Source organism: Takifugu flavidus, chromosome 4 (genome assembly GCF_003711565.1).
Source record: "Takifugu flavidus isolate HTHZ2018 chromosome 4, ASM371156v2, whole genome shotgun sequence".
Classification (NCBI taxonomy): Eukaryota; Metazoa; Chordata; class Actinopteri; order Tetraodontiformes; family Tetraodontidae; genus Takifugu; species Takifugu flavidus.
The window spans coordinates 3,915,092-3,929,432 of NC_079523.1; the positions used below are offsets into that span (position 1 = coordinate 3,915,092).

Consider the following 14,341-nt stretch of genomic DNA (forward strand, 5'->3'; position numbering starts at 1 on the left):
TGTTTAATTGAATTTTTTGTATCTTTTAAGACGCCCAGCTTCCCCATCTTAATTGATTTTCAGAATAAAAGAAAGAAAAGTGTTTTCAAAGGCAGTGAAACAAAAGGGGACTTAAGTCTTTGCATCTGGACCCGCGCGCTGGCCTCGTGGTGGGAAGCTCCCGGCTCTGGTTCTCTGTGGACTCGGGTTTTGGGGAGGGTCCCTTCATCACTGGTTCTGGACTCTGGTTCTGGGCTTCCCCCTCTTTAGGCCATCAGACCTGGTGAAAACCATCTTCTGCCAACCCAGCGGGTTAAGACCTTCCCTGGGCTGGGCGCCGTCCTCCCTGTGATCTTCTGTCTTCATTCACAACGTTAGCATCCTCTGTCATGTTGCGAGCCGTTGCTAATGAGACGGCCGCCCGCCGCACGGCGATGGATGGACGGACGCCGCCTGCAGAATTAGCTAAAAGACCCCACACGGGGGGGGGGGGGGCTCTTGATGTGCACACCAGATCCGTTTGAGCACGATTCGCCTCTGCAGGCTCCTCCAGGGAAGCTAGCTAAGAAAAACAGGTCCTAAACTGTGCAGAACCGTCACAATAAAAGCGCTCTATAGGACTTTTGACCATTTCCTAGTTTTTCTAAACATTCATTGGATGAACGCTGGATCAAAGGAACCCCTTTGATGAGCCCTATAAAGCTTTGACAGCCATTAAGTCTTTTTAGAATTCTTTTTTGATAAATGTGTGGCGTAGCGAGCATTAGCATATCGCTGTATCTGCTTTACATATTAGAACACTTAAGTGGCGGCTTTAAGTGCTCACATTTCACTTCACACTGCTGTTAATGTCACTTCTGGATAAACGAGTTTCCTAATTACGGCTGGAAAGAAGCCGTGCCATACATCACAGTCCAGTTTTGTGTTAATTAAATTAGTTTACAGGACGTTTCCGTGGCGCCGTCAGTCCAGGTTTAACTCCCGAAATGCTGCATATGCGCGACATAAGTTAGTTTTGTAACCACGCGAGTCCCAAATCTGACGGATTCATCACTAACTCTCAGAGAGCAACGGGGGCTTTGATGCTTTGAATCAAAGCCGGGGGTGTTCCTTTAGGAGGTCGCATTGTGAGAATGTGAAAGGATCACGGCAGCGGCCAGTGGTGACATCACCACAGCGCCGTTAAATATTTCCACTGATGAGGTCCAACCCAGAACTGAGGAATTGTGGGTCTGAAGTGGAGCCGAGGCATCTCATTGGGGGGGGTCAAAGGTCCTTGCAGGGAAATGCAGAAACAATATTTAGGCTTTAAAACCGCTGCATCCTTTGATTTAGTGTGTTTGACACCTTTGATGGTCTCCATAGAGATGTCACCTTTGACCCATGATGCTTCCTCGAACATCGGACGTTGTTGTGCCTCCATATTAACATATGAGATGTTCATCTCTCTCTCTGCCCCCCCCCCCCCCCCCCCCCCCCCACCTTGTGTAGGCATTGCATTAACATGCTTTAATCCCCGACATGGCTTATTGGAGCCAAATCCCTCTCAAAGCTTTTAAAAAGCTCCCGTCTTTTCATTTTCCGGCCCGTTTCTGCGCGTCTGTTTATCAGCCGATGCTTCGGCGTAGCAACGGAACGTTGTCCAGATCCCCTCGCGGCGCCACGACGACGGCCCCCAAATGTCCGCGGCGCCGGCGGCATCCGTCCCCCTGTGTTTGCAGTCCAGGTTCTGATATCAGGGCCACCTGTGGTACCAGGCAGCTTATTTCAGGGATAAAAAAAGCTTGACAGCACACAGACAGACATCAATCCGGAATAAAATCAATGTTCTGAACCTCCGTCTCTCCGTCCTCTCTCTCTTTGGCAACATCAGAGGGGAAATGGGCCTATTATTAACTTCTTGTTTCTATTTTAGCAGCCTGACTATAAATTACTGGAGGTTATCAGTATCAAATGATGTCACCTAATTAAGGCGGCGCGGGCGGCTGCTTTAATTTGCCTCGTATGAGCTCATTCCAGATAATATTTGGAGAATGTTCATTGTGGAATCAGGGAGAGGTAATTGAAAAAAAGGTTCCATTAGGAGGCGGCGGAACGTTTGATGACGTTTAGATCTTAAAACCGGTTTTCATTAGCGTGACAAGCAATTGATGATTCCTCCGGCATATTATTATAGGTCGTTAGGTAACTTGGGGTAAGGTTTAGAACAAGGTGGAGAGTAGCACTTTAGCCTGTGTTGGCGCAGTTAGCCTTAGCATTCTGAGAATTCTGCTAGCTATCATCACCAGCCAATGCTGCATTTAAGGTTGTAAAAATGGAACTTTTCCAACTGTACAGTTTGTTGCTGGAGGCTCTGTTGATCTCTGCCTCATTCTTGGGTTAAATAATCTCTCGAGCTCTTTTGAAAAGGTTATTTTCTCGTTTATTTACTCCGCCTTCACACGTGACCCAGCACCACTTCACAATGAAGCGTTTCTCTCTTTCTTATCCCCTCTTCTTCCCTCTCGTCACACGGTCGGGCTGATGTCCGCTCCAGTCTGTGAGGCCATCTGCTTTCTGTCCTCGGGCTTGCGTCAGTTTTTTTTTTCCTTCACTCCCCGAATCCTTTTGACAAGATTACTCAAACGAACCTCGGGCAGATATAAGCTGCTCATTTCTATAGGGATCGCTGGAAGGACATAAGGTCGGCGCCGGCTACAAGCAGATTTTCCCCTTTTTTTTCCCTGACAGCTCACCTGAAACAGTCTGACAGGATAAAGTGACTGAGAATATGCGAACAGCATCAACTGTGCTGCATCAATCTTAAATTTCCTGCAACAGATTGAAGAGACGTTTTGCCTACATAGCCCGTTGACCTTGTACATGTGTGCTAATGACCTCTGTCTGACTGGAACAGTTGAAAAAACAACAATGTTTGACCACTAAGCTAAAGGCGATAGAACGTTCCTGTGTGGTGATAATGCTTAACCCTCCCACATTTTTCTCACCTCAGCCTTTTTGGTCCATTTTTCTCATTAAACATCATTAAACAAAGCAGCTATATGGTGGCTACAATTATTACCATTTCTATGTAGTAACAGAATGTAGCACAACAGCTAGCTAATTAAATCAAGACTGATCGCAGTTAAACAGTAAAAGTATTCCATCAACCAATCAAATGTAAGTAAGTAGTTTTAATAGACATTTTGGGGGCGTGGGGGGGTGCCTGTTGTACTTTTGTTCAGGGGCTCTTGTGTCCAGATGTTTATGTCACAGACATTAGCACCATTAGAAGATGACTCTGATAGAAGAAGTTCCGATGGAGTATTTTCTGTAAAAAGGTTGTTAAAACCTAGAACTGATTCATTGTGATGGCACATTAAGAGTCTCGCTGCTGTTCAGAGCTCAATTTACAAGAACAGCCAGCATCAAGACATTATTCCAGAACTGTGGAGCTTCGGTTGTTTGGAGAAACCTTATGTGAAGAATAAAACAGGCCTGCAGATTCGACACCACCTCTGCAGTGTAAATCTAAACGTGTAAACGTGTAAATCCTGGGAATATGACTAAAAAAGCTTTCTCTTTTAGGACAGCACAATTAATCCTCCAGAAGGAATGAAGGATTTATTTTAAGCCACTCCGGCTTTCTTAAAATGCTAACTTTAGCATTACTGTGCCGCTCTCACTGTGTTACCTTGTTTGTGCGTCGACGGTGTTACACAACATGCTAATGTGTTACTTTCCCCACAGTTCTGGTGAAAATACAAGTGAGGCTTTGCTCATCGCTGCGTTTTGTTTTTTTCTGTTTTTGCCAGGAGGTCGAGAGCATATTCCCGTGACCGCTTTAGGGCTGTTGTTTGCAATAAGGCTAACACGCTAAAATGGCAAATGCACCCCGGAGGGGAGGCTGGATGGAGACGAGATTAAGGCCACATCAGCTGGCCACGGCTCAAGCTCTGACATCATCGCCACGTCACTACAGGATGTCCACAGGTCAAGGCCAAAGCTTTAGCGGAGCCGCTGTCTGTAACATCCCGCTAACAGCCGTCGTCTTTGTTAGCCCGCCCCGCGGACACACGCGCAGATGTAATCATGTTGTCGGTGGTGCCGGGGAAAGGTCACAGGCTCCCATCCATCTCCACCTTCTATCCGTGTTATTGTGCTCTCGTCACATCCGTGTCTTAATTTTCCCCTCCGTCGACCCTCCTCCTGTAACCCCATCTCCGATTCCTCGCCGCCGTTGCATCGCCGCCTCTACCGTTGACATTTTCAACGCCTCAAACGGCACGTTTGTGGCCGCTGGGATTTTAAAGCACCTAGTTTTGTTTGTCTTCTGACGTCTTTTTCCATCCACTTGGATCGGTGGCTCAGGCGTGGTGCTGCGAGTGTGGACGCGGTCTTGAGTTGAGAATCCATCTGGATAAAAAAGAGAGCAGATCTGGAGCCTGGAGGGGGCAGGAGTGTGTGTGTGTGTGTGTGTGTGTGTGTGTGTGTGTGTGTGTGTGCGTGTGTGCGCGTGTGTGTTTCTGCTAATGTGCCCACATCTGTTATTCTCGCTCGCATCTGCAGCCACAATTTTCATAACTTACAGTATCTTCTCGTGTCGGGGTCCCCGTTAATTAAACCGTGTGACACGTTTTGCCGCTGCTGAACGCATCACAGACGCCTGCGGCAGGTGTCCAACCCGGAGGACAAACACGGGCAAAAATAGCCTGCACGGACACATGCGTGCACACATTAGTGTGTGGCGTTTTAGTCATGTGACTCTAAAGGGGTGGCTTTTTCTTCTCTCACCCATTTTTTCTGTATTTTGTCGTCAAATGAAATCCTACAAGCTGTGTTATAGAAGTCGTTTTAAGATTTGAAAGAAAAATCTAGAACGTTGTTTTGCCAGCAGCTGAGACGCCCCTGGGAGTCCCCCATCATCTGGAGGAGGACACAGCTGGAAAACATCTGCAGTCCGTCCTCTCACCACTGGATGGCACCAAATCTCTCACACTGGACCTGCAGACGCTCCAGGTACAAACTGGCCCCGTGATCCCCAAAAAAGGGTGAGATAACGTGGGACTATTAATTGGTCCGTCTTTTCTTGACGCCGTTAACGGACGCGGATCCTTTCAGTGTTGAGGGGGCCGATATGAGCTGACTCACACGCCCACACACACACACACACACACACACACACACACACACACAACACACACACACACACACACACACACAGGCTGTGTACTTGAGACAGGAAGCTGCTGTCACACTCGGTGTCGCAGCCACGCGTCCGTATTAAGTGTGAAGGGAAGACCGGCCGATCTGCCCGCGATGAGTCAGACCTTCCAAAAACGTCGACGTCAAGGAACAGAAGCCCCAAAAATAGGTTTGATTACTTTTTTCCCCTGGAATGAATCAGAAGTGGAAGAATAAATGCAGCCTCTCAGATATTATATTACACCCGCGCTCCTCTCTCTCCTTTGCTTCCGTCCTCCCGCCGCCGCTGCTGATTTCCTCCAAAAAAGCGTTTTGTTCCAGTTCACAGAGCCGAAGCCAAAGTGGAATCAAGCTGACAGGTCAACTGTTCCCAGTGTGCTAATACGGGCGGAAGGAAGCTTCCCCCTCCACGTTTGTGGAGGCTGGGACGCACCTGTGTCTCTTTTCGGACTATTTAACGACGCCTGGGCGCGAGCGACCAGGACCTTCATCAGTATCCTGTGAAGGGAGCGTCTGGTGTCAGGAACCCGCCGCCGTTACTGGCGTGTTACGCAAGCATCGCCGCCATGTTGACGACGGCGGCGCCCTCCTCCCCCGCGTGGGTGACAACAGGTGACACGCTCGTTAAATATTGAACCTTTCGGTGCATCAGCTGATTAGGACTGAACATCTTTAACGTACAGCACATATAGGATGCACGGGAGGTCCGTGGCAGCTCGGCGGAGGGGGGGAGACCAAGCGAGCGGCGTTCCCCTGCACTTAAAGCCTGTCTGACATTAAAGATGCAGGACTGGGGCAGGTGTGCTGCGTCTGCGTCCGCCCGTGCCGGTTAAACCTCCCTCCTTCCCATCAAAGCCGCCGTGGCAAAGATGTAAGCTGCTTCAATTGGCTTGGGATCGCTTTGAGTGGGTCGGGCTTATGCAATCATGTCAGGGCAGTTAAGCCCCGCGGGCGTCCTTAAAGGGCTTTTAGCGGGCGGGCGCAGGGGCAGGACGGCACGCTCGGGGGGGGGGGGGGGGCAAAGAGGGGTGCAGGAAGACCGAGCGGGGTGGCGAGGCGGGAAGGAAGAGGGATTGATCCCACACATTCAGCAAACATGCAGCTCAGAGTCAGAGGTGACTAAGCTGGACTGTCTGAGCACCTTTGAAGGCGACGTCCGCCGGCGAGGCCAAAACGGCCCCTCCCTCGTTGCCTTTGAAGGCGACGTCCTGGAGGTCGGAGTGAGTTGTGACCGCCGTGCTGCTTGTGTTCCACCTGTGCATCATCAGGCTGCCAGGAGGAGGGGGGGCAGGTTATTAATCACACAAATGTGCCAACTCATCCCTGTTTTTCTCCTTTGAATCGGCTCACTCATGCGTGATTTCAGCTGGGGGGGGGTCACATCCTGCAGATGAATCAGGGGAGCAGATGCTCCCGTCATCGAGGGTGTCGGTGAATGACGGCGCGCAGGTGAAAACAACAGTTGTCTCCGTCCTTCCGCTCCACAGACGGTGCCAGATTAGTTCCCGACGAGCCGCCTGTCACATCCACACGGCAGGAACGCCGACACGGAGGCTTCCGAAGCTCGACTCGGGATCTGACGTGGAAAATTAAAAGCCAGGAACGGAGGGTGCTTCGACTGGCCCATATTTTGTACGGTTTCGGCACATTTTGAGGTCGGGTTCAGATCTCAATGGCTTCGGACTGTTGCTAACTTGGTGTCCTTTAGGGTCTTTGGGTTTTCTTTGGGGGGGGGGGGCTTTATCTAGGAGCCCCATCAAAGTCATGGGACTGAGGGGATGGGGTCTACTGAGCGGAGCAGGGAGAGTGGTACGAGACTGCAGAGGGGTTGGTCTTGTAAACCAAAGATCATGGGTTCAATCCCCATTCATGCCTTGGTAGAAAAGCACTTTTGCAACACTCATCTTTAATAAAAACAAGAAAGAAAATTCTAAAACTACCAGTTCTTGGGTGTGGTGGTGTCTGGTCATCCGAAGGTCATTGGTTCGACCCCAATTTATGCCCTGAAACACCTGTATATGACCACTGACGCTTCTCCTCACTGGAAAAAGGAAATAAGCATCTGATTTCAAACAGATATTTGCGGTTGTTTTTATCTTTAGATTGTGACCAAGTGGTTGAGATTAGATTCAGGATTTACTGGTTGTCGGGGGGGGGGGGGGGGGGGGTGCACGGTGGGACAGATGGCTCACATCAAATGGCATCAGCGTGAACGCCAACATGGAGGGTTTCTCAGCACGTTTCACTGAAGCAAGATAATCGATGTTGCTCACTTCAGCTGTTTATCGCCCTCGTTGTTGTGGCCGCTAACGAGACACCAGAGTAGTCGGGTGTGCTGGTCACCTGCTGCTGGTCACCTGCTGCTGGTCACCCGCTGCTGGTCACCCGCTGCTGATCACCCGCTGCTGGTCACCCGCTGCTGGTCACCCGCTGCTGGTCACCCGCTGCTGATCACCACGCTGCTGGTCACCCGCTGCTGGTCACCCGCTGCTGATCACCACGCTGCTGGTCACCCGCTGCTGGTCACCCGCTGCTGGTCACCCGCTGCCGGTCACCCGCTGCTGGTCACCCGCTGCTGGTCACCACGCTGCCGGTCACCCGCTGCTGGTCACCACGCTGCTGGTCACCGCTGCTGGTCACCTGCTGCTGGTCACCACGCAGCCTTTAACTGTGCAGGTGCATGCAAAGGCAGCTTTAGCCTGAGTCTGAGAGGCCTGGCACCAGTCGCTAGCTAGCTCCACCATGCAAAGCTAAGTGTCCTCTTCCTCTGCTTGTTCACAACGCTGCTAATCACCTTTAATCTGTTTTTAATCTGTATAATTAATCCACATTACATCCGGATTCTGGGGGGAGGGGAGGGGGGGCGGGTTGTAGTGGCTGACTGATGGATCCACTTCAATAATGGATTGTTTCCCTTAGCTTCCGAGTACGGTGGAATGAGCACCTGCCCGGTTGTCTTGTTGAGGGTGAGTTGCAGCAGATGTTTGAGCCAGCGCTTGAAGACTGTCCAGATGTCTTTATTGTTGGAAAAGAAAAGCAAAAAACAGACTGAAGGGTGCAAACGGATCATTTAGAGACCGTTATTCTGGGCGAGAGAATGTTTAGCGTAGCCTTGGATTCCTCTCCACAGCGTTCTGTCCCTGTTTCCTCGCCTAAAGAGGTTTGCTCAAGCTGCTTATTCTCAGCATTATCTCTGTGAAAAAGGGGGAGAAATATAATTGGATTGCATTGTTTATTAAATTACGCCGATTGAAGAACGACTTTTGAACCCAACCACGCGAGCTCTGGTGAACCGTGCCTCGTTTCTAGCATGCTTGAAACGCAGCACTTGCGTTCCTGGGGGAGTTTTAAACACATCTTCTTGGTTATTAACTATTTTCAGACTGACCTCAGGAGGGTATCGCAGTTTTCACAGGCTGGCGAGCCGCTTTCAGGCTCAAGATATCAGTGATATCATTGCCAAGTAATAATATGAGCCGCTATGCTAATGTGCACAAACATGCAGGCTTTGAAGATGCTAGCTTCTTGTTGTCCCGATGGGTTGGTGTGACTGCGAGTGGTCCTTTTTATCAGTAGGTCAACCTGCTACCTGTTTGTGGAGGCTAGCTTCAGCCCACCCGACTCCCTGCTACACCGAGACAGCTTGTCTTGCGTCCCGTCTGTAGCTACCTGCTCATCCTTTGCTTTGCTTCCCGTTTTCCCTCTACTCTATCCATTTATCCCATACAGGTGGGCTAACAATATCATGACGGATGAATGAAATGAAGCTTGACTTTTTGCTGTCAGCAGACGCCCTAACCCAATAAGCGCAGTGTTAAATAAAGAATCCATCGCCTCGTTGTTAGAAACACGATACGCCATATTCCAGACAGCAGTAATAGCATTACTGCTAATGCTATGGGTCCCACCAGGCTGTAATTGAATGTACTTTATTCAGTAACACGTCGATATCTATGGTTCCCCAGGGGGGCATGGAAAATGTCTCATCATGCAATGAGGCAGCGGCGGGTTTAATAACAGCAATGGCAGTTTAATGGCAGCTACCTGCCGCCTTAATTAAAAATTCCAGGTGTCATATTGTGTCTTTGTTTTCACGGCTCGGTGATTTTAGTTTATTCACACCTTGTTAGAGAGATGAAGGCAACACTGAATCACGGAACACCTCGCTGTGGCGACGCCGCGGTTGCACGGCCACCTCGGAGCGTCAAAAGAGAAGAATTAAAAAAAATAGCACCGGCAGGGGAGAGCGCTCACGCACGGTCGGTTATTCCCCATGCAGACGTTTTGTAACCCGCAGGCAAGCTTGTGTTTGCACCATCGCCGTTCAGAAACCTTGCTGGGAGGCAGAATGGTCACCGGGTAGTCTCACTGATATGGATGCATGCCCACAGTCACAGAGCGTGGAGCTTTTTAAATAATTACATAAGGGCATGAATGAAATAAATATAAGACTGCAGTATTCACACCTAGATGCCCAACTTGGTATTCTGCAGGGATCTAATAAGGAAAAAGCAAAACGAAAAATGGGCTTTTGAAGCTGGATACCAATATAACAAACTTACATCCATGTGGTTTAGCTGCAGCCCTGCAGAGAGACAGCTGCCATCGACCCAGAGAGCCTGCTTCTGTGTGTGTGTGTGTGTGTGTGTGTGTGTGTGTGTGTGTGTGTGTGTGTGTGTGTGTGTGTGTGTGTGTTCTCGTATATGCTACATATTGAGTACCAAAATCCCCATTTTGCTGGGCCCCACCACTTCAACGAAGGACTCTTTGAGGGTTGTCATGGTTTTAAGGTTGAGGTGAGAGTTGGGTTTAGGTCAGGTTAAGGGGGTTAGTTGGGATGGTTAGGGTTACGGTAAGGAGCTGGATAATGTATTATGTCTACAAATGTCCCCACACAGATAGGAGTGTGTGTGTGTGTGTGTGTGTGTGTGTGTGTGTGTGTGTGTGTGTGTCCGTGTGTGTGTGTGTGTGTGTGTGTGTGTGTGTGTGTGTGTGCAGTAGACACAGACGTCTCTCTCTTGGGCCAGGTCCTGCAGAGCTCCACGCTGCGTTCACAATTGCTCTACGGTCTAGCAGCGGTCGCCATTTACACCGTCTGCCACGCGCACCTCAAACATGGGGGGGCACCTATGGCGAGTTGCACCAACATGATATCTTAAGCGTCCTTACACTGACCCCTACGCCGTCACCCTGTTGATGATATCCACCCCCCCCCCCCCCCACAACAGCAATTAAAGATAATGTTGATGTGTGTTAGACCCCATCCCGTTACCGCAGCAACCACGTTTAGTTCAGTCATTATGCCCTCTGTCAGACACCAGAGTCATTAGCGTAATTATAACATGCAGTGTTTTTTCCGAAACACGAGTGCGACTCTCTGGGTTCATTTTCAGCCGCTCTCCAGTCCTCAGCTGCCATCTGCTCCTCGCTCCACACCGCCCAGCGTGGGGACGGTTCGGCCGCGGCGACGTGGACCGGCGGATTTCCACGCCGCTCTCGTCACTGTCGGCCTTTACGGGAGACATTTCCTGCCAGTGTCCTTGGACTAAACAAAGTTTCCTTTAACACGTGGACGTGTTAAAGCGACACCATGCAGAACTACCGCAGGGCGCCCTCTGTTGGACACCGCGGGTATAACTGACCCACTGAGAACGGCGAAACTGGATTTTGTGTGAGGAAATGAATCCTTCTGGGGCCTGACTGGAAGCCTCAGGTGTTTGCTGAGCACCATGTAGTGGAGAAGGTTGGGTTTGCTCTTCTTCCAGCTGCGCATGGAAACGAAGGTTCCCAGATATCTGCCTGCCACGGAGCGATCGACGGCCCGCTGGATTTAGCTGCTGAATCGGAGACATCTGATCCAGTAACGGACACTTTCCACAGCCGCCGAACAGACTTTTATATTGCAGCTTCCAAATGAGGAGCCTGAGCAGCAGATCCCTTCGGCCCGATGCCTCAGTCTGTTCCTCATCCTCATTTCTAATTCATCTCCCTCCACCTCCACAAGCTCGCCGTCTGGCTGCACCTCGCCGCACAACCCACAAAGCTCCATCAATCATCATGGATTAAACCCATCTGGACGATCTCGAAAACGCCTGTTTCTTTTCTGAAGAGGAAATCGCTTCTCGAACGAGTTCACCTTTGCTCTTGTTCTCCACGCTGCAGGGTGAATACGGCGTTCCCAGACAGGAAGTCTTAACCTCTCGTCCTCGAGCGCGCTTGTGTCAAACTTGGGCGGCGGCCTCCTGCAGAGACGCCCGTCGAGTGTTCTCCTCACCTCCGCTGATGAACGCCACCAGATGAGAATATCATCCGGAATATTAGTCCGTTCTTCCGGTTTAGATTGAGAAGAACGACTTTGACGGATTCCTGTTAGTTTAACAGGAATAAAGACACGTGGGAACATGGTGGACACTTGAACACACGCCCCCCTGCAGAGCAGATCTGGTTAAATATGGGCGCCATCAGACGCGACGTGGAGGGGGAGCGTTCGCACAAACGCAGATCCCTGATCAGCATCGCCGCCACTTCTGCGGCGCTGCAGGTGTTCTTAAAGGGACGAGAAACTGTCGCAATTGAAATGCGCCGGAGGGATTTGGCTCCTTTTGTGCTCCCTCCGAAGGTGTGGGAGAGAATGAAGATATAGGGAGAGAAAGTAGGGCAGAGAAGGAGTGAGGATGACAGCGAGGTGGAGCTGCTCACTGAGATCTGGAGCCTGAACACGAGTTGGCCTGAAGCGTCGGTCTGCAATCAGATTATTTAGAACCCAATTTGCGGCGCTGGCTGGCGGAACCGTGTCCTCCTCGCCTGTGTTGGAGTCTTTTTTTTAAAAAAAAAAACTTGCTGTTTTCTTATCTGTGAACAACTCAAGCATGAGATGGCTGTTTTAGAAGACGCCAGCGCTGACACAGCCCTGCTGGTGTCTCTTTCAGGAGCCCTCCCACTCACAATCCTCTTATGCGAAATGAGCCGCCAATGGAAGTTATTGTGTGTTTGTTTGTTTGTTTGTTTTTTGCCTTTCTGGCCTCAGTACTTAACTGCTAACGCTGCCTTTAAATGAATTCAAATCAGGTTGTAAACACACAAACGGCCGCGCGTTGCCTGCAGCAGGAGCCTCGGACCTGTTAACCTCCAACTGTCTTTCCCCCGGGGATTCCCAGCATCCACTGCTGCCTTTATTTGGAGCTAATTGCTATTCCATCTAAACACGCTGATGGGACATCAAAGGATGACTCACTGCAGGACATGCTGGCGAAATAGCACATTTTATCCACGGCCCTCCTCTTAGCATGCTCAGGATTTAACGTCGCCCTTTTAGTTTGGCGTCCTTGTAACGGGGAACGCTCGGGGCGCAATCAATAATGGATGTGGGTGTGAGACTTTCCAAGGAGTTTTCCACAACAATTCCCAACAGGAGGGGCTGTCTGTGCATCTGGAAACGGCTCCAGGAGCTTTCGGAGAGCTCTCCAGATTCTAGTTTTTTTCAGTGCTTCTTACAGCAAGGAAAAGGTGCCGTGCCTGGCAGGAAGTGACCACAAATGTGAGATAAGACGGCCCAATCAGGACGATGTGAGACAGTGGAGCTCAGCCGCTTATTAAGAGGAATACCTGATCAAAGGAAAAGCATCCAGAGAAAAATCTGGGAATTTACGCAAGAGGAGAGCAGAGTCATTCAGTACGCCCTCAGTTTCACACACACACACAATCCTCATTTAACTCAATTTTCTGTTTATGCCTCATGCACCCGTATGTACCCGGAGACTCACAAGAAACACAAATAGCAGCCTCGCACGTTTGTGCACAGACACCCAGACGTGTCGCTGTAGTTAGGAGATAACAGGAGCCTCCATTCACACCCCCCCCCCCTCTGCTGGGACCCTGGTGGGAGCTTCCCTACAGAGGAGGATGAGAGGGCGTACCTGACATCACACTCACAAAAAGCCACATTCAAGGTGCCGATAATCAGGAAGTTGCATTTGACACCAGCTTTTGTGCACCAACTCGACACAAAAGGCGGCTTCCCCGGACAGGATGGATGCAGGAACCCCGACGCCGGCGCTCCCGCCTGAGCCGAGCCCGAAGAGAGGCGAGCGGAGCGGCGCTGGATGCACACGCGTGGCGATGTGCCCGGACGCTCTCCTCTGGGGCAGAAACCAGCCGCTCTCGCTGACCCCGAACCGGACGGCAGAGCTGAACGTTCTTCCTGATCCCCAGCAGAGACGGCGTCAAGACTCACCGACGATGCGGCTGTGTCGGACGTACGCCGCCTCTCTGGGTCACCGTGTCAAGGTCGCCCCCCCACGTCCCCCGACAGGGGAACGTAATCTGTACACATTAGCCGCTCCAGAGCAGCTTACTGCAGAGAAGATTCCGCCATAATGCCGAAACCGCAGAGGAACGAGGGAGGGATGCTGCTGAGTCTGCAACACCACCCAGGAAGAGAAGGGCGGCCTCGCTTCAGTCATTTTCTTTTAACCCCCCCACCCCCACCCCCAGAATCCCCAGCTAACTAAATCACTCCGCACTCCAACCAGGATATCACACCCAACAGTCTGTGCAGACATGGGAAGTTTCTCCCAGCCGGGATGAGAAGTGGAGCCTGGTGGCGGCCCCTTAGATGACTTCCTCTCTGGCTCGCAGTCTTCCAGGATGGGCTGAGAGAAGCAAGTCATTTCTCACAGTATGGGGGGGGGGGGGTTAATTTATATCTGGGAAAATAGGGCAGAGTGCTGCACTGATGAAACAGACAGAGTGTAATTAGGCCAAGGTTATCCTGCCTCACACACACACACACACACACACACACATTAATCGCTATTTATTATTAATTGCTTTGATCACGTACAATTGGGCGTCGGCAGCTTTACTTGCAAACACTCAGCACTTTGAGGCGTCCAGGACTGACAAATTATTCAGTTACTGTGCCCCAAAGGAAGGAAAGTTTTGATTTATGCGTACAGTTACCTCGCAGCCCTCTCACACATCGTCTCTGATCAAACCCCACTGACACTCCCCCTCCTCCCCCTCCTCCTCCTCCTCCTCCTCCTCCTGTGATCTCTCAAGACAAGGGAAATGTCTGAATATATCAGGAATCCTCAAATCTCTTCTTTATTTTCCTCTCCGCCCTCCTTGCTTTTCATCCTCCTCTGCTCGTCTCCTTGCCCCCCCCTTTCCTCCTCCA

General features: G+C 50.7%; 1 protein-coding gene across 7 annotated transcripts in view; it reads left to right on the forward strand.

The window, feature by feature from the left end:
• The window catches only part of dlgap4b (discs, large (Drosophila) homolog-associated protein 4b), a 46,521-nt gene that overhangs the window by 15,891 nt on the left and 16,289 nt on the right, over positions 1–14,341 (forward strand). For 3 of the 7 annotated variants that reach the window (XM_057031392.1, XM_057031385.1, XM_057031391.1), the window contains exon 2: positions 4,853–4,977. The exons of 1 other annotated variant lie outside the window; for it this stretch is intronic. The gene's annotated coding sequence lies outside the window, so the exon portion shown is untranslated. Of the gene's footprint in view, positions 1–4,852; positions 5,010–14,341 lie in introns of all 7 variants that reach the window. 3 more of the 7 variants (XM_057031387.1, XM_057031389.1, XM_057031390.1) reach the window with 3 other exon arrangements.